Below are 21417 nucleotides of genomic sequence, written 5' to 3'. Positions count from 1 at the left end.
TTATGAGCAACAGTTGGTAAGTGGGCATGCCAATTAAATCAAATAGTGAGTGTTAATTCATTGACATGGTATTTCCACATGGAAAGGAAAAATAGTTTGCAAAGGAATAATGGGAAAGTATTTATTGATTGAATATTGCATCATTTATAAGTTTGCATTTCTTGATTATTCACCAGTAATTGTTTACTGAAAACGTTCCTGGCATAGTAATTTACACTTCAGTTAGAGTCCACTCATCATGTGCTTTGACATTTATTTCATTTAGAATAACAATCAATAAAACAGGGTCATTCCCCAAGGAAGACTTTTCATGCAAGAAGCATGCAAAATTGTCAAATAAATGAAAATAGCCATCATGAATTGTTGCGCTCCACAGTGTCATTTCAAATTAATCTCCATAAGCCATTTTAAACCTTTCAACAATAGCTGTAATACTCAGCGTTCTTCTTTCCTACTCACAGTAGAAACTGAAAACTTTGGCATGGTAGGAACTTGAATACCAGGGTAGAAAACAAAAGTGAGCTACAGAGGGAGAGATAATGTATCATAGTTCCCCTGTTCATGTGAGAAGCAGCGTGAGAATGCTACCTAATGCCCAGGCCCACAATTCCACCCGATAGGAAGGCCCTACCCAACAGGTAAGAAGAGGGTGCAATTGTACAGTGCTCGGCATAATCCTTCACCATTTGCTTTGTTTGTCCACAACATTGTCTGTCTCAAGCACTGTATAAGCAACAGCACTCTAGATATCTACTAAAATCTGATTCTCTTTTTCTTTTACCCTAATTAGCACAGAAAGCCAGAATAATTTTTAATGGAAAACTTACAGTGGAAAACCTTCTTTAAAGTGATTTATATGTAAAGTTATTAATAGAGTGAGAGCTCTGCTTAAAGAAAGGATGCATAAGTATGTTTAAAATGAAAAGGCAAAAGTACATAATAATGAAAAGTAATCATTTTTTAGATTTATAGCTTCCGAAATAAATTCATTAGTTGTAAATTGTCAACGAGTACATGGACCAAGCAGCAGAATCACAAAAGTAGCGCTTTTAAGACAGAGCTCTCTCAAAGTTAATAAATTATACATCTGCTGAGCAAGTCATTAAGTCATCACAAATGATAAGAAAGTGACTAGAGTTTCAAGATGTATTAAAGATTCCAGGAGGGAGAAAAGTAGCTGGCATTTTTGAAGGCTATGCAGTGATACTTTTAGGAATAGCAGCTGTGGATATTAAAGTCAAAAAGTGGGAATGTTCTTTTGATTCTTTGTCAAGAATGTAATAGTAAAATTAAGGAAAAAATTTTCAGACTATTCTAAACTTTTACTATTAAAAACACTTTCTAAAACTCCCAGTAAAAACTGTGCTATCATTTTCCATCCTAACATCATCTCCTACCTCATGTTCCATTAACCACTGACTTGTATAACAAACTAGAAATATCTCGGCTCAGGAAGTAAACAGACATTCAATCACATTTCTTTCAACGACCAAATAAGTTAAAGTGAAAACAATTCAGTATTGATTATACAGGGGTCAAAAGGCAACAGAAGTTCAGAAAAAGCAACATTTGTGTCACATGGACTACAGAGATTTCTATACGGCCTTGACTATGGGGGATTCTACTGACCGTAGATACAGTTTTGTGACCAAAAAAAAAAAAAAAAAAAAGTGGATCTGGGTCAGAGTTACTGAATGAGAAATATTTGTAAAGAAAACAGTAAAGAAAAGAGAACTTCTGGGAAATGGCATGTAATATAAAAAGTTGGGAAATAAATAGACCAATGGGGAAAATGTAGGCAGACATGTGCCAGGCATATGGAATTGCTATGTTGCAAATCTCTGGATTTTCATATTTCACTGTACCCCTGGCTAAATGATGATGTGATACTTTAAATTGGCCTTGACCAGATTTTTTACCTTGTCCTCCCAAAATAAAAATTTGCAGACAAGGTGAAAACTCATTTTAAGATGCCCTATATTCTCTGTTTCAAATTATGACACAACCTGTATCTAAAAACCCTGCCACCCCAATTCTGAATGCATTCAAGTGAAACATAGAATTGTAATCACAAGTCCAAAACTCAAAACTGTAAAGTCTCTGCTATCTGACAAAGAAATATTATGTCTTTGAAAGGAGAAATAGCATCCGACAATGAAAATTGAATCCCGGAAATAGCCAGGTGATTTAAAGCTTTCTAGATAATCACTAGCAACTAGGATGATAATACTTTAATGACATATTATATTTAAATAACACCTTTCAAACGCCATCATGCTAATCTACACAACGTGTTCACAAAGTAAGAAGGAATGGGTATTACTCCCATTTTAGATTAGAAAATTGAAGGGTAATACATGACGGCTTACCAAGGTCTCTTCTCTTCCTGGCAGTGGGTCCAGGATTGGATACTCAGATGTGTTTTTTATTAGATTTTAGTGCCTCCAAACCGATTTAGCTGGTGGAGTGAGTTGGTCTCCTGCGCATTCTTTTCAGCATCCCCTGATAGACGTGAGAATTTCTCAGAGGTTTGAACAAATCTCAGGCTTTCTCCACTTCCTGCCACCACCTGGCAGATATCCTAAGATGGCTTCCTGGGACCTACAGAAATAACATCTGAATCTCCCTCAAACGCTTTCTTAGTTCTAAGGCTTTGCCACACACAGAATGCACAAAACCAAGTATGCCATGGGTTATGGGCTTTTCAGGGTACACATCATTCTCTGTTTCCTCAGCACTAGACATATCCACCCAGTCATTAGAACCTAGCCTCTCCTTGGCCTTGCTCCTTAAAAAATATCTATTTTAATTTTTATTTCTGCCCTCAGTCTAAGCTGACCTCCCTTTGGGCCATAGCCCACATTCATACAAAGCTCACACTATTTTTCCCTAGTTCCGGAAGAAGGCAGGCTTATCTTTCCAACCTTTGGGGCCATGTGGCTAACTTGAATTCCAAGCTAAAGGCATTTCAAATTTGAACAGCAATGCAGCAGAGACAAAAACAAAACAAAACAAAAAAACAGGGAGACGAGTTTGCATTCACACTTTAAAATATAGGCTGGCACCCAGAGCAAGGCAGTGTTCTCACATCAGTGATTCCCCCAGCACCTCTGCCACGCTGCACAATCACAGCATTGAGTGCCAAGGTTCATAATGAGTGATGCTGCTGCCACTGGGAGTGTCTCACAGGTGAACAGCGTGGAGGCAGGAAAAGGTACAGATCCCACTGGGCCACACTGCATCCCACTGCAGAATCTCCATGCACCTTGCTTCTAACGCACGCCTGTGCTTTCTTCTCCCTCACGCTGTTTTCAGAACAGCAAGGTCTCACCTTGGTTTTCATTTATTGCTCAGCAGGGTTCAAGTGCTCTTTAGACAAGCTATCCTTTTTTTTCACTGACTACAAAGAACTCTATATAAATACACTGTTGATCTTGTACAGTCAACAGATGACATGTTGCCTACCACAAAAGGACATTTTAATATGAATAATCAGAATGACTTTTCCCAATGGGCTTTAGGGAGATGCTCTAAACTATGAGTAAAGTGCTAATAAGAATACCTTTGCACAGCACTTTGTCATATTGGAAGCACATTCACATCTATTATTGCATTTGTAGGTAAATTCTGAGCTTCATTCTCTCCACAGGTGTAAATATCACAAGTGTTAGGTAATATGTAAACACACTTAGAAGTGTATAATTTAGTTATTGAACTGACCTGAAAATTTAAACACCACTTAGATTTCACATTTTATTGGCAATGTGGTTTTAAAAATGAAAATGAGCGAGTTTTTTTATCATCTGCCCCTCATTGTGAACAATACCAGCTCTCGAGTCACTGGAAATATCAGCCATTATCAGAATGCTAAGCACTTGGCAAACTTTTAAATATTCTATGATCCTTATTTAGTTGGGATGAAAATTACAGATTTTGAAGTCAATGACAATGATATTTCCTTAAAGGTAGACCTGTTTTGAGCCAGTCCACTTAACATTGGAGGATTGGTTCAATCTGACTTATGAAGTGGGGTCACCTGGCAGCATTCCTTCTGAGTTATCTAATCCATTCACATGGCTCAAAATACCATTTACATACCAGGGGCCACTCACTTCATATTTCTAGCCCAGACTTCTCTGAATTTCTAGCTCATGCAGCCAATGACACACTGGACATATCTACTCACAATCATTTTATAGAATTATTTTGATTCTAAATAAAATTGTGATTCTAAATGAAATTCTAAATGATTCTAAATGAAATTGATCTCTTTATTTGGTTTTCATACAAAAAAATCAAGCTGGTAAAATAAAAGTTATCTTTTGGGGTTTCAATTAACAGGATTTTATTATAGTCAAAACTGTTTTCTGTAATAGGTTGCATTGGTTCCTAACAGTTTCTTTCAGAGTCTTTCTGCAATTAATAGGCACACATACACACATACAAACATATATTTAAATAAAGGATTCTTATCAAAAGAGAAATATTGTCAATTTAACAATTCTGAAGTTGAATTTTTAAACATTTTTAGAAAATGAGGCTTTTTATTATTACAAGCTGTCTCAATTATTGGGGGTAAAGGCATTTATTGTGCTGCTGTGGATCCCAAGATGGAGTTGTGATGTTTGACAGCTCAAATGCAGCAGTAGCAGGTAGCAGGGACACATTATCAGCTAAGAACAGATTTCCCACTTGTTCATTTAGAAACTGTTGTGTGTGTGTGTTGGCTGACAGCCTCTAAGCAGGTCATTATTTTGTTAATGAAAAAACAGAGGAAATAAGATCGTCCAATATATGTCCTAACAGTGGCTCTTAGCTTTATCATCACCCTTGCATAAGACGTCAAATCCCGTGCAACGCCAATGGCCCTCACAGACTCCAAAACTTTCCCCAATCCTTTCATTCCCTTCCAACTCTACATTTCTCCAGTTACTTGTGTCGTATTTATTATGATTCGTGTCCTATACCTCAGTGAATTTTAGTGACTGATACGTTTATATAATTTTTCTCATTTTTTGCTCATTTATTTGTATAACTATATACCCTCCAAAAAAGTCTGCTAAACAAACATGACATTAAATAATAGTTAAAAAAAAAAAAAAGATGTACTCTGTAGCCTGTGTCTGGATTCACATCTTTGTTCTTTCACTTACTACATGTATGAACTTGCACAAATTAGTTACTATCTTTATGCCTCAGCTTCCTCATCTGTAAAATGGTCAGAATAACAGTACCTATTTCATAGGCTTATTCTGGTAGTGAAATGAGCTAACACCTGTAAAACAATGGTAAACAGTATAGTTTTTTGAGAAGTAAATACTTGAATGAAGGGTAAGTTTAACAGAACAACAGTTGGATGTGAGGTAGGCACATTTTCACAAAGAGAGAGTGGCACTCACATTTCCTGGAATTCAGCTTTCCAGCAAAGGTAACTGAAATTAGATCCGGCATTTTGACATAAAGTTACGTAGGCTTTGAGCATCATAAAAAAAAAAAAAAAGGAAGGCACAAAGCATATGTGGTACATGCCTCATGCAAGTTTTGCTGTACTTGTTAGTTACAGCATACTCTCTCTTGTTATATAAAATAAGACTTATGAGTTCCGATAGCTAACTCTCTCTTGAGTTTTCATTGAGTGATACAGAATAGAAGTTTAGAAGGAAGTAAAGGAATCAGTATGAAGAGCAATCAACTGAAAATGACAACGGATGGGGGAAAGGAAACAGGACACTGGTGGCTGCTTCTGGCATGGTGACCACAGACACCTTCAGCCTGTGAAAAATATTTGCAGGTGGTTTGGCAGATGCAGAGGAAAAGCCTATTTTATACATATATACCTCCCAAATCTAAATCAGTGCAACAATGATTATCATTCTCTCAAAAATTATTTTAAGTTCTTTAGAATCAGCACATTTTTAAAAGCTATAAACACAACACACTCGCGCACACACACACACACGTATATGGCACATATACTACAAAAATGGCCTCGCTTAAATTATCTCAGCTAATGTTGTGTATAAAGCACATAATCTCATCTTAACATCTCATATCATTAGCATATAAATGTTATATTTTTCAGATTTGCATTTAATTGTTACTATGGAAATGTATTTATTGAGTGTATCAGTGGCTTAAACTAAAGTTGACAAGTACCAATAGAAGTAGAAACATTGGTTTTACAACTAAAAACAATGTCATAAGCATAAAAGGGGAATAAATTCCAGTGGGAACATGAAGTATAAATTTCAATATACTAGGGCAAGTAAATCAACAGGTGAGATTTTATAAAAGCAGCTAAAAGGAAAGAGAGATTAAGGAATGGGAATTCCTGTGGAATCATATCTTTACCCCACTACTTAGTATGTTACCTGCTAAGAGACGTTTAAAATAAAGACACGAAATCACTGAAACTTTTCTTGCTATTTTCAAAGGAGAAATAAATTCAGAGTGACATCTTAAGTAAGCCAAGCAAGGTTTTGCAGAACCAATATAAAATGCTGTGTATTTGTATGAAACTGACTCATTGGCTAAAAGCAGAAGAGACCCAAGTTACAGACATCCTTCGAATTGCAGTTTTCTTCAAAAACAGAAAAAAATATGCAACTAAGGAGAAACACAAAGACCCAGTAACAAAGTTAATGACAAATATGCTCGGAGAGAAAAGCAGAGGGAACCACTGCATGTTTTCTCATTTACATGATATTGTCGAAAGCCACGTGAGGCCAATAGCGTTTAAGGCAAAAGAGTGACAATTTCCTCAGGACATGCTTGCATACCTTTTGCTTCATAATTGGGTGAACACACCGATGTGTAGATTACGAATTATGTCATAGCCTATGTGTAGCAAATATGTGAGAGAAAAGTGCTCAAAACTTTTGTTCACCTTTTCAGTGAATGCTTGTAGTGCATGAGAAGAGATATTTCGTTTAGCTAATGCAGAGGAAAGTCACGAGACCTGATGGTTTTATAAATGGGAGTTCCCTTTACGGGCCAAGGTACAAATTAGAAAAAATATGCTGTGATTGCTACAACTGAATTTCAAACGTAAGTGTGTAAGGAAGATCACTGTTTCATGCATAGACGTTTTGGATCAAATACCAATCTACATAGTATTTACCATTCACAAAGGATGGACAGTGATCCAAAAATAAATCTCAGTGTTGGAGAAAACAATAAAATTCAAAATACAATCTAGCCAGTCAATGCACAGTTGTTCTTTGCTTTTTAATATATGAATAAATCAGCTACGAGAAACTCTGGTTTTAAGCAGATCGGATATCTGCAATCAAAGTGCGCACACCAATCTTTTAAGCAAATAATGAAACCAAAACATTTCTTCATTATCTTTTCTATGATGTCAAGCATTTGCTCCAGCAACATATTAATGTATTCAGTGTCTTTAGTAGTCTGAACCTATCTCTTTAAAGTTAAAATGTAACAAAAACTGTCAAGGATGTAATATCAAGACTCCTGAAGATGACTTAACTGTGGTACAAACAGTCTAATAATCAAGAGTCAGGCTCTCTTGTGAGATATTGAATTTCATGTTTTATTAATGAAGTAAATTGATTCTATACTATTGACTTTTTTTAAATTTCAAGAACAAACATGAAGAAGCACTTTTCAAGGCCAAATGCACAGAATGGACTCACATTCTTTTAGCCACCATCATCACTGGGACACCGTGAGCCTTCCTGTTTGTGAACACGACCTGCTCCCATGCTTAGCTTCTTCAAATGTTAAAAGCAACGTTAGAGAAAGATCTCCTTATGATATTAGGGTTCACTTTGAGTCCAAATATCTAGAACCTTTGGAAAGAGTCAACAAAAACTTGGCACCTTTTCTAAACAGTTGTAATGTGAGTCAACCTGATGCAGTTCAATAGACACAAAGCATGAAGACAGAACACAACTGGATAAGGAAATGCTCTTAGGAATCATACTGTCTCTTACCAAGACAGATGCAGTAACCAGGTGAAAGATTTCCCACAGTATAATCTACAACATGTGGTAATGATATTGACTTTGAAATACTCTAACCTCAAAAAAAAAAATTCTTACCTCAATATATTTGCTCCAAGATTATCACATTCTAATAACTAGCTGTGGTATGTAGAAGACTTGGGAAAGCATCAACTTAGGGTAAAAATAAAGAGTCATATATTTTTTGTATTAATACACAATATCAAGAATGACCATGTTTAAAAACATAGCATCTCTTTAAACAATAAAGCATGAATGCTTATTTCTAATATGTTATAGGTTCAATCATAGAAAAGGAATAAAAACCTGTACATTTTTTAAAGAATAAAAAATGTAATACAAGGCTATATAAAGTGAAATGTCTATTCCCTATCTAAGCACTGAAGCTCATTTCCAAGGGTGACCCCTGATTGGGTTGAATAAGGGTTGAATGTTCTTAAAACTCCCTTTTGCACATAAAGTTACCTTTCCTTACGATTTGGTTTTTATTTTCACTTACCATGCTATGGGCAAATATACATTCAGTTCATACATGTTTATCTCTTTTTGTTGTTGCATAATATTCCAGTGCATAGATATGCCAGATTATACGTCACCAATGCCTTCCTTATAATGATGAAACAAAACTGAAACAATTTTGTAATTACAATCAATCTGGCTGTGAGAATATTTTACACACACCTTGCACAGTTGTGCAGGAACACTTTTAGAATAATGTCTTAGAGTTTGAATTGCGGGTCAGAGAAATGTATTTATAAATGCTGTCAAATTATCCATCAATAATGCCATCCCAGCCAAGGGCTCATCTATTTTCAATCCCATCTGGACGTTTTCTCTAGTGGGTGAAGAATTACATCTTTTTATTTGAATTTGAACTATTTGATTATTTGTGAAGTTGAATAAACTTTTAAATGATTACCATGTTTTATTTAGTTCCCGAATTACTTACTTTTACTCTTTGCCTGGTAGGTTATTTATGATGTTGTTGTTGTTGTTCTTGTTGCCTATTATTGATTTATAAAAATAAAAAATGTTGGATCAGGCACAGTGGCTCCTGCCTGTAATCTCAGTATTTTGGGAGGCCAAAGCAGACGGATCACCTGAGATCGGGAGTCCAAGACCAGACCAACATGGAGAAATCGCATCTCTACTAAACATACAAAATTAGCAGGGTGTGGTGGTGCATAGCATCTCAGCTGCTCAGGAGGCTGAGTCAGGAGAATTGCTTGAACCTGGGAGGCAGAGGTTCCAGTGAGCCGAGATCATGCCACTGCACTCCAGCCTGGATGACAGAGCGAGACTTCACCTCAAAAACAACAACAACTACAACAACAAAAAGTTAATAGTAACAATAAGACCAGGAATAGCTGGATAATAAGCATGTAAAGAGTGTCTGGCACTATGCTAAGACTTTGCATCTAGGGGTATGACATCTTCAAATCAATCGTATGAAACAAGATGTATTACTGGGCTCAATGCTGTGCCCTTAATTTGGGATGGAAAAATGACAGAACCCTGTGAATCAAGCTCGACTCCAGTCTGTATTCTTATCTACTGTTATTCTGCCTTCCTATTTGTATGGATCAATTATTTTCTAGATTTTAAGCCATATTATGTCTTAGCACTCCACCCAACATTCCTAAAATGTTTAAAGGTTTCAGTATCTAAAATGATGAGCTCCCATTACCTGGAAAATTTATTTATAGAAAACACTTCATTTTCCAATAGTGCCAGACAAATGTTGTTACATATCTTTAACACCACATTGATCTGTCAACCTCCGCTAGCTGGAGTGATATAGAAAAACAAGAATTAAAGAAAAACTGTGACTCAGCCAACAAAAGAATTGCCATAAAACCCAGGTACTAAGGTTTATTTATTCTGTCCTGAAGGAGGGAGCAGAAGCTCCTACTCAGAGAGCTTTATGCACATTTCTAATGCCCTCGACTTTTGCTGCCCCAAAGGCTGAAAGTATCATGTTAGATAGCAAGGGTCACCCCAAGGGATAGCACACTCACATCAACAAGTAGCTGGCTGATAGTAACAGAGGACAAAGAAAATTCCTGAAATAGAAGCAGGGTGTTTCTTTGGAGTAGGGGCAAATATGGAAGCCACTAAGTTCTGAGTAGTTTAATGTGGTTCACTGAAGTGCAGTGCAGTCTAAAGACAGAACTGAAGACAACAACAGGAAATATTTACTCACCAGCATTCCAAGGGGACCAAAAGAGAGAGTCCTGCTGGTTGGGTCTACTCTTCAAGAGGAAAACTGTCAGACAGAGGGAATAAATTACCCGTTCAGGAACTACATGGAGTGGCTAAGGCACATGCTGGCATGTGGGCCCTGGAAGAAGCAGAACATGAGTGGGAAGGAAGAAAGTCATGACCCACACAGTGTGGTACAATCCCTCTTCTGTGAACTTCCATGTCTTCAGTAAAGGGACCCTTTTATGAAAGGCTTGGCTCACTGTGAATGTGTACAAGGTAAATTCAAGCCAAACAAGACGGTATCCATCAATAGAAGAGAAAAAACAGACGCACCTTAAGGAGGGAGTGTAGGGTTGGAATAAAACAGGAATTATGAGAAAAACTTCAGCTTCCACTAGCTGTCAAATTAAATCTTCAAACTAAATCCCCAAGAGGCAGAGAAGTTCCAAGTGACATCCAAATTATAATAGTAGTAATTACAATGAAAAACATCCAGTAGCAATCCCCCTTACATGTCAGGCATCCTACTGTTTCACATGCACATTGTATCACTTAATTCTCACAACTTCCCATTGAGTTGATACCAATCACTATTCCCTCCATTTTGCAGGCAAGGACGCTGTGGCTCAGAAACATTAAATACTGTGGCCTACATCACGAAACTAATAAGTGATACAGCCACAACGTGAACCCAGCTCTATCTCCAGAGACAGTACCGTTCACAACTACATTCCATTCATAACAGAATATCCCTGAGATATCAAAAATAAGCAAGTGTGTTACTTTTTGATCTAAGAAACAAAGCAGAGAATAATACTCTTAAAGGTATTTCCATAAATTATTTTACACTTTAAAAATCCTAGCCTATTTGTTTAAATTTAGTAAGGCTCTTTGGTTGTCAAAAGCTAAGTTATTCTGCCTGAATCCCTTTAGACTCCAAGTTCTTCGTCTATCAAATAATGAATGAATGATTAATTGCTAAGATCCCTTCTTGCTCTTGCTGTGATGAACTCAAGAAGAACGTTTCATTGCCTAGCAGTGAGGTGGGAAAGGGCTTTGGTGAAAATATCACACTCTCCTCATCATGAGCATGTGACACAAGGCAGCCGTGGGAACGCACGCCTGGCTCCCAGGCTCTGGAAACAGTCTTAGCTTCACAGGGTTGCATCTTCCTTTCACTTCCTTGAAAGACAGAAAGTACCTTTTAAGGAACCTAGGAATCCCTACAATGCCTTAAATTCTTTGTTGGACACAGGAGGACATTAAATCCTGGCAAGGTAAGGGCTGCTACTGTAAGGCCGCACAGCTCAGGGTCACATCTTGCCTAAGGCCTGGTTTTCTGAGAATCCAGGCAAAGGAGCCTCAGAAATAGGAGGAGCAGAACACCCACAACACCTCCCAGTGAGGCCAGTGTTCAGGATCAGGACCAGAGATCTTGCTGAAGAGGCAGCTAACTCACAAGACAAGGGCTCTCACAGTTTCTTTTTAGATGGAGCCTGATGAGATGGTTGTCCTGAGCTTGGTGGATGATGACTTGTAACTGTGACCGTGCATATGAGGTGGTCATCCTACAAGCAACAGGAAATGTCTGCTTCTGAAAAGTAGATTATGACCCATAAAATGGTTCTATAACGAAATCAAAAAACTACTGCATGAAGTCCCGGAGGGCAAGAACGTGTATAACCCAACCGTTCTTCCCAGCACCTTGCCTAGTGCCCGCCATAGGCACTCAATAAACATGTATTGAGTGAAAGAAACAAGAAATTGTCATGACTATGTCCAACAGGTAGGCATGCCAAATGCATGTAGTGTAGAAAACCAACTCTCAATATGTTTGTTTAAAGAATGACTCCCAATTTGGCATCTTCTTGCATTTACTCTGAATTCCTGACACATGTACATATAGATATATTGCATAACCATGCTAGCTTATATTTGTTTACAGATTGCTTTGGATTATTTTCTACTCATTTAATGTTTTAAATTTATTAAGTTTATTCTATTCAAAATAAAACATTCTCAATAATAGAAAGAGATTTTGCAATATTTTGGTGTGTCCTCAACATGAAAGGTAGTAATAAGGTTGACTATAGTGAGATTGTATAAATTCATTCATTTGGTTTTGTTACATCAAAGCTAGTATGTTTTAAGTTCAATTGTCAGATGTATTCCCAGTACTCAGGAGAGTGCCTGAAACTTAGTAGGCCATCAATAAATATTTTTGTACTCATGATTACACAAAAGTATGCAAATCAGTACCACCAGTCATGAAAAACTTTCTAGTAGTCTGTCTTCACACAAAGACTTTCCTTTAGAGAAACTTCATAGTGAAAATTGTGACCACATTATGATAAACTTTCAGTAACTGTGCATCAGATCACTCCCCTTCACATACATACACAAAACGTATACTTAAAAATACATATGAACAATGCACTGGTGTCATTCCTGAGATGGTGAAGATTACAGGAGGGTCAGGCTGTAGGGGAATCAAGTGTCCTATTTTTGAAGTTTTAGGTTTGTAATATAAGACTTCTTAAGAGACAGTTGGCTACACAGACTGTTTTTTGGTAGCAAACTTTTTTTTGGTTTAAAACTTTAAAAATACTTTACTAAAAAAGTCTTCATACAGTGTGATCCAGTTGGGGATCAAACACAGATTTTTTAAAATCGTTGTAAGAATGCAAAATGTTCATATAAAAGCTATCATTAAAATCGTTCTTGGCATATGGTCCCAGAAAGAAACATCTTTCTTTTTTCCACTCACACATTCATGTACACACATGCATGCACACACATAAGCACACATACATGAATACACAACAACTGCCTAGGTGCCAAAGCAAAAAGCATTCTGCACACATCCAAGCACACACAACCTAAAACATCTCATCTGTAATTCCAGTAACACATCTCAACTTTATAAATCTTCCCTTTTCAAATAAAGACAGCTTTAACATCCATATAGAAAAAGAAAATACTAATTCACTTATCTTAGAAAACTTTAGCAACATCTATTAAAACAAAAAGCAGATTAGATGAATGATGCTAAAAGCGGCAAAAGCAGGGAAAATCTACAAAAACAAGCATCTGTTCACCTTTTGCAGAATTATACACATGCAAGAACGTTTTGCCATATTTTGTAACACTTTTTTCTGAGCACTAACAGGTAACATTAGAAACATATACTTTCAAAATAAAAATAAAAATAAAAAAAAGAAACACATACTTTCTCTACATCATGTATACATAAAACACAGAGCTATACACATACCAAATACATAAAAGAACCCACAACACTTCAGGTTAAATTAGAACTCTCTTCAGCCCCTCTTTTATACATCTCTCTTTCTGATTATCTTTTTAAAATAAGAATTCTTATTTAATCTGTAATAATCAGAAGAAATAAGAACCAAATATCTAACTAGGTCTGATAATATATGGGGTTTTATGAAGTTAAAATAGTTTATGGTCAATTACAGTTAACTTTTTGTTCTAATTTCTGAATAGTCTTTCCTACTTCAGTAAAATTATTGATATAATAGCGTATCTATGTATACTTTGTGATAATAGAACAAATACACTTAGTTCTCTATTGATCTCCCATAAGATATAGTCGTGGTTACATTTACAATATTTCATTACTTACATTTGAATATCCTGAGTACAATTTCTGGATATATTTGCTTTAATTCCAAAACAAACTGTACCCAATGGCAGCTCTCTTGCTGAGATTTCAGTATCGAGTTCCAGGCTCTTCACCTCCATGCCAACAGTACTACAAAGAAAACACTTCCTAGAGCATGGAGACAAGAATTGGCTTCTCTTCTTGGCAACAGATCCCGTGTTGATGATTTTTAAAAGAATAAGTGTTCAGTTCAAGGGCCCTAGAGAGGCCGACGACTGCAGCTCTGGTCATTTGAGGAAAAAAGGAAAGAGATTTTTAAAAGCCAGACACAGGGGCATAGAATAATAGACATTTCCTTTAATCAAAAAAATAAAATAAAATAAGCAAAAGCAAGTTTTGAGTAATAACATATGGAGCTCCTTATAATTAGATTAAAAACACATAGACACATACATAGATTAACGTCTTTGATGTGTCTGGACTTCAGATCAATTATGCACATGCTAATGTTCAATTTCCATAAGAATAAAGCAAATGACAATTATATGTTGGCTTAATTTTGTTTGACAAAGACACTCTTCAGACCCCTTAGCAAGAAACTTGGTTCTATTCCATGTGAGTTCACTCCTAGAATCTACAAAATTCCATGAAGAAGAAATTAGCTAATTTGTATAATAAATAGACCCATATCCTCTCATCAGACTTGCAGGTCTTAGCTATGCTAGAATAAAAAAAGGATGAAGGGTCATTGGGGTTTGTTAATCTCCCCTCTGAATGAAGGCCTCTAGGAAATGAATTAGGTGGTGGATTTCACAGCAAAAAGACACTTGAGTCTCTTGGGTGAAGAGTTTCAGGACCTATGACTGTCCTTGTTGCTCATTGCTGCTCCTTCCCCTGACCACCATCTTGTCTCTTGGAAGTAAAGAAATGCAAGATAATTTTCTACAACAGAAAATTGTTATATAGCTCTACCGTTTTAAAATAATTTCAGTCACCCTGTTGGAAAAGGCTAATTGAAACTGAGTAAGGGTAGAGTCCCAGAAAAAAAAATTTCTTTAAATGATAAATTTTGATGGAATAAGAAAAATCTGGTTTCTCCTTTTTTCTGCCTTTAGCTGTGTGACTTTGAGTAGTTCACTTAATTTCTCTTGGTTAAGTCTCTTTTAGACAATGAAGGGCTCCGACTAAATTATGTTTTAGGTTATTTCTCGCTCTAAAATTTTATGCTTCCATACATAAGGTGGATTGTTTGCCAGGGAGGGTTTACCAGCCACAAGGGGGGAGCACTCACTGGAAAATTACAGCAGGACCGTGGCCTCCATCTCCAGCAGAAAAAAATGGAAGTACGGTTCAGCTCCATTTCTCAGCACCAATGAAAGTGGTACTGGCTGTTTGGGTGAGGGAGAAGGGACAAGATGGACGAAGGTGAACAAGATGGAGCAGTCCGTGTTGTTTCTGGGTTCTTCATCACAGATTCTCCCGCGCCCGGGAACGAACCAAATCAACTGAGCATGCGCAGAGTGACGTCAAGCCGGGGACACCGAAATTCAAGAAGCCACTCCTACACACACGCCCCAAACTCCTCCCCTCCTCCCCTTCCAGCTCCCAGGCATAAAAGTCCGCCACCGTAAGCGCAGGGGTGACTTCTTCGGCCCCTCCTACTTGTGGACCGGAGAACGTCACCTGAGAGCGCCTGCGCGACTTCCCTGGCCCCATACCTGAGGACCGGAGAACCTCATCGGAGAGTGTGTGCATATTTGCAATAAAAGGCTGCCGCTTTCTTATGTACTTTGGCCTCCTGTTTAATTATTTAGCTCTCCTAAATTAAATTAAACAAAACACTGGCTACTCAAAGGGCCCAGAAAGGATAGAATTGACAAGGGGAAAACTCGCCAAGGGAAATCATATCTTCTACACATCCTCCCTTCTTGTCACCTCTTTCAACGGATGAACTGACATTGAGTGGAGGGGACGAATGGGCTTCAGGGACAGGGATGTGTGTGTACTGTGCTGCGTTGCAGTAGCCACGTAGAACAGTAATCGACTAAAACTTTCTTCCTGTTTAAAAAAAAAAAAAGTCCAATTCTGAAAAAATCTTTGGAAATAATGAAAAGTATAGCCAACAATATAAAATGGTTGGTGAGAAGAGAACCAGAGAAGATCTCAAGAATGCACACGTATCTCAGAAACCCACCCCACAATTGCCCCGTGAGCTCCCGTCCCAACGCTAGTCTTTGCTAATTCCAAGCCAGACCTTTAATCTTCATATTACAGAATGCAAATGCACACGTTTATACTTAAAATGAAAGGCAGCTTGATATAAAAGAATCTTTACTTCTTTCAAAATGCTATGTTAAGTGCCACAAATCTCCTGAAGATGGTATTAATTTCCTCTAATAATAATTTCTGGGTCATTAAGTTCATCGCATTTTACTTTATGTGCTCCTTATCAAGTACACAGAAGCCTGTGCAATTTCTCCCAGGAGTCCGGCTGCCATATCAGAAAGGCTCACACTTTCAAAGGATTAATAACACCTCTCTGGTGCTTTTAAAAATCCCTCGCTAATCTCCAGACTCACTTACGCTGCCCTGCCTGGCCTTGCTTCTGTGTAACAGAGGCATTGGTGTGCTGGAGCGAGGGCAGCTCTCCAGCTCACAGCAAATGGGGAGCAATCCGCCAGGGCAGAATGGACAAGCCAACTCGTATTTCTTTTATTTCTTTCTCTCCTGGAAAGGAAGGGAAAATAAAGGTCACCCCAATATGAATAAAGCAGCCTTTTGGTGAAAGGCATTTGAAGGGATATCTCTACTTGTAATAGGAATGCTAATTCAGTTGAATGATGTGACTTGATCTAACCAAGTGACTCAGGCTAGTTAGCCTGCAAACTGGCTTGATTGGTAAAAGCAGAATTATTCATTAGTTTTAACTACGTTTTTACTGGTGCAAAACTTACCTTAAGTTGGTATAGACAGACTTTCATTTGCAAATCATAAGTATTGATCCATGATGACGGTAGTAGCATTTATCGATATCAATCAAAAATCTCTCTAATATGTAGGTCCTCCCTCTCACATACCAGATATTTACTGTTTCATCTAATAAGCTGGAGTTTTTAAAAGGCATTGCAAATCAATAACATTTTCTATTATTTTGAAGGAAATTATGATTCTTTTAGCTGGTGTGCCTAAATTAACCTAATTAGAATTTGTTAATTTATTAACCATCCAGAGTGTAAAGCAGTGAACAGGAGAAGTGGACAGAACAAAGCAGACATGGGTGTAACATCCAGTTGCAGAGGGCACTCCGGAAACAGCACCAGGGTCGAAAAACTGTACCCTGGTGATAAACGTCTCAGTTCTGCTCTAGGGCTACACCTTCTTGTTCAATGCTTTTACCATATATAATAGCTATGCAAACAAATATAACCACATATAGTAGACTGATTAGTTCCCAGACATTCAGCACAGGCCATCCATGTGTGAAGCATGTTTTTTCCGGAAACCATAGAAAAGTAAACAAACCATCAAGTCCCAATGCTCTTTTAGTCATTGGCACAATCTGTAAAGTGGGTTAATAGTCCTCTGAGATCTTACAGGATTAAGGATAATATTTTCAAGGTTTAAAACAAAATCCTTCATTTCAGTTTCTAATTCGAAAGGAGTACACATGTTACATGATGCAAATGAATTTAATATACTCACATGTGCAAAGCAAGTGAGGTTTCTGTGTTTTTTCTAGAATTGATTTCATCTTCCTTGCGTGCTCTCACTCCACTGAGGGCAAGGAAACAAATTTACCAGGTAGTCATACCTTTCAGGCTTATGATTCCATCTCCTCTTATTTTATAACCTTTCAGGTACAGGTTCAATGTCTTAAAGCATTAAAGCATTACCCCTCCACAGCTCCCAACAATAGCAGCTATTGCTGTGGCCACCACCGGGAGTCTCATGCATGTTCTTCTCTGGGTCCTCACTGGCCTTTCTTTTTCTTTTCTTTTCTTTTTTCTTTCTTTTTCTTTCTTTCTTTCTTTCTTTTTTTTTTTTTTTTTTTTTTTGATGGAGTCTCGCTCTGTTGCCAGACTGGAGTGCAGTGGCATGATCTCAGCTCACTGCAATCTCTGCCTCCTGGGTTCAAGCAATTCTCCTGCCTCAGTCTTCTGATTTGCTGGAACTACAGGTGCGCGCCACCATGCCCAGCTACTTTTTCTATTTTTAGTAGAGACGGGGTTTCACCATGTTGGCCAGGATGGTCTCGAGCTCTTGACCTCGTGTTCTGCCTGCCTCCGTCTCCCAAACTGCTGGGATTATAGGCATGAGCCACCACGCCCGGCCCTCACTGGCCTTTAAGGCAAAAATGTCCCTGGTGCTGTGGTCATGGCTCTGCCTGCCTGCATGTGCTGGGGGTGCCTACAGTTTGTGAGTTCTGGCCTGTTCTTTCTGGACTGGATCTAAATCAGCTGGGCACCCACTGGCTCAGCCCCCATGAAGGCTTGCATGCCCTGTTGCATACACCCAAGTCTGCCTGAGATCTCATGCCATCCCTAGCCCACAAGCCCCATGCTCTGTGACTATAGTGACGACCCAAGCAAGCTCTCCAACTAGCATCATCGGTTGCTTTACACAACTGTCCCCAAAGACCATGAGCTCCTGGATCCCAACCAACTGCAAGAGGGCTGGAGGAGCTAAGTTCAGGCCCTCGCCTTCTGCCTCGCTTTACCAAATGGCTGGTTTTATTGTGATAGGCACCAGCGTGTCCCAAATCCAGTACAGGCTAGAGCCCTGGTAAGCATCTACCTCTGGGATCCTCAGGGATCCGTGCTGCCCCTCCCCACACACTGCTGCCTCGTGGCTCCAGGGCCTTCATTTCTCCATCAGGAACATGAGGAAGTCCCAGTCTGGGATCTCAGCATCTCCACAATGAGTTAGATCAAGTTGGAAGAAAGAGAGGATATCTTTCCCGTACTTTCTGTTCTAGTTCCCAGAAACAGACTCAGCAGTTGATCTCTCTGGAAAAGAAAAAAAGAAAAAAGCTCTCGCTTTATATCCCAGGCTTAGAAATCATGGCCCTGTGGGGTCTACCTCCCCATATTCTCGGTGGCGCAGGTTCTTCTAACTTTCTGCTCTTTTCCCTTCCGGAAAATAGGCTTAGCTTATCCCAGCCACATATAGTCTCAGTTCTGGCCTACCATATAGTGTAGACAATGCGTGCGTGTCAGAGGAGCTTATAAATGATGAACAGCTGTGGCTAGAGCAAGAAGGTGACCGGGAGGGAGGGATAGGATACAGATAGGTCAAGAAAGAGACAGTGAATCCAAATTCCTAACAGATGCTTATTTTTTCCTCAAAGTTAAGCTGTTTCTCATCTTTACGTATAATTGTTGATTTATTTATTTATTTTCAGGAAAGTTTTAAAGTGGCAAATGTGAACTGAAACTCAGGCTCGATTTGATGTTTCAGTGACAGATGATATACCTTTTTTCTTTCCTGGGTTTTGCAGTATAAAAGCCCCTTTTCAAGAGAATAGCTTGATGATAAAATATCTGATGGAATAAAAAAACTACAATGTATTGGAGTGCCAGCACCTTTTTCGATAAGTTGAGTATTTCCCTGGAGATAAGTACTTCCCTAATGATGATGTCTCTTCCCTCTCAAAAACATTTAATTTTATAGAATTAGAGAAAGAAAATTATCTGAACATCATCAATGCATCAGTTCACATTTACACAGTGCATTCTCTGGGTCGTCAAATGCTAAGTTGTGGAAGTACAGCAAAGAAGAAACCAGACAGATGATCTTTGTCTCCATGAAGCTTATCCTCATGGTTCACCAGTCTTTTACTAGAAAGAGTACTAGCTGTGAGTTCAGGATAACGGAATCTGACCTGCTACCAACTCATTAGTATCTGCACGATCTTTGTTCGTCCTTTGGCTTCACTAAGAGTCAATTTTCTCATCTATAACATGGGGATAACAGCACCTGCCCGTCTTTCTTAACATATTATCATGAAGCTCAAATAAAACCACAAATAGGAAATTGCTTAGTGAACTCTAGAGTTCTCTGCGAAGACAAGGGAATAGTAATAGCAACAAGAGGGAGCGAGAGAACCTGAGTTTGTTAATCACAATCATGACAAAATTATTCTTTGAGCCAACTCTGAAAAGGTATTTCTTGCTTGGAAAATACATTGTTTTTTACTTCAGTAGATGTGAGCTTCTTGAGTAGCCCTTTATACACATTGAGAAAAATTTCTTTGCTTGCAGCCAAAGGGTGTCACCTCTAAAGAGATATGAAACCAAAACTGTCAATCAAATAACAGTTAAAAATTAAACTGCTGTGTAGCATTCAATAGTTACTAAGCACTTTCACTTATTTACCTCATTTAGTCTTATTTAATTCTGATCTTAATGTGTTTGGATTGGCCATTGTGTTACTGTGTAGTGTCTTTGAAATGAATGTTTAAAAATGCAAAATGCAAAAAACTTGCCCTATTACTTTCTGATATTGTCTTGAAAGTAAAAACTCCAATGAGCTTTCAGGAATTTGCACATCCAGCACGGCCATTTGAAAAGTTGCCTGTTTGAGGCACTGTTCTTTCCTGGTGCATTTCCCCAGAACACGTGATGCTTACCCGGGGGCTATATATCATTGCTGATGAAGACAGAAGGGTCCTGCCTCTAATGTAAAAGGCATCAGCATGACTCAGGACCTTCTGGCAGGCCACCAGGAAGCTCTCAGTTACTTGATCCCCTGCCAGGTGATGAGGGCTGAGGTCTCCTCTGTGGACGCTAGTATAGGGAAATGGACCAGCAGAAGAGACTATTACCATTATTTCTTCCAAATGAAAGTGGGAGAAACCGACTATCAGGCTGTACAGTACTGACTCGATAAAGATGTTTGCTGTAAAGAAGTGTGGGAAAAAATAAACATAGTTCTGTATTACACTCTTCTTAGATTTTGACTTTAAGATAACCCAAACGCATAATCATTTCTGCTCTGATGTTTTATCTCTAGTTTATTTTGCTTCTATAAGATGTCTTTTTAAACTATGCCTTAAAAATGTTTTGGTGAAAACCGAAGATGTGTGTGTGTGTGTATGTGTGTGTGTGTATTTCAAAATTGCTTTTATTCTATATTAAATCTAAAATCTTTCGCTCAAAAGGCAATGTTTTGTTATCCAAGTAAGTGATAACTCTGTGAAATTTTGTCTTAATTTCTGCATGATGAACCAAGGCCCTTAAGGGTAGAAAGTGGTCCATATCCAACACTCAGTATGGTAGTTCCACATATTGAGATATTCAAAAGTTGCTTGTTGAACAGCATATCATGTCGCAATAATGACTAAGTGCTTTCAAAAACAGTAGCTTAATTTTGGATTGCATTTATAAAAATCATTGACGAGGAAGATTACTTTGAGGTGTGGGAAACTTTTGAAACTGCTTTAGGTTATCTGAAAAACCTGGAGTTCTAAGGAGTAATGTTAGAATTTCAAGTAAGTCTAAATTAAGAATCCACTTGTTGGGTCTCAGGTTCATCTATCAAACAGAAAAAGGAGGACTCCAAGTCAGAGGCCGAGGTTGCAGGGAGCCGAGATGGTGCCAG

General features: G+C 38.1%; 1 long non-coding RNA gene across 1 annotated transcript in view; it reads right to left on the bottom strand.

Moving 5' to 3' along the window:
* LOC105485336 (uncharacterized) overlaps positions 1-15386 on the bottom strand; it is a 125285-nt gene extending 109899 nt beyond the window's left edge. Inside the window, exons 1-2 of the long non-coding RNA XR_989498.3 lie at positions 15110-15386; positions 13840-14101 (exon numbers count right to left, since the gene is read on the bottom strand). This is a non-coding gene — a long non-coding RNA (uncharacterized lncRNA). The remainder of the gene's footprint in view (positions 1-13839; positions 14102-15109) is intronic.
* Positions 15387-21417: the final 6031 nt, after the last annotated feature.

This window comes from Macaca nemestrina, chromosome 16 (genome assembly GCF_043159975.1).
Source record: "Macaca nemestrina isolate mMacNem1 chromosome 16, mMacNem.hap1, whole genome shotgun sequence".
Classification (NCBI taxonomy): domain Eukaryota; kingdom Metazoa; phylum Chordata; class Mammalia; order Primates; family Cercopithecidae; genus Macaca; species Macaca nemestrina.
This window is presented reverse-complemented; position numbering and strand designations above follow the sequence as displayed.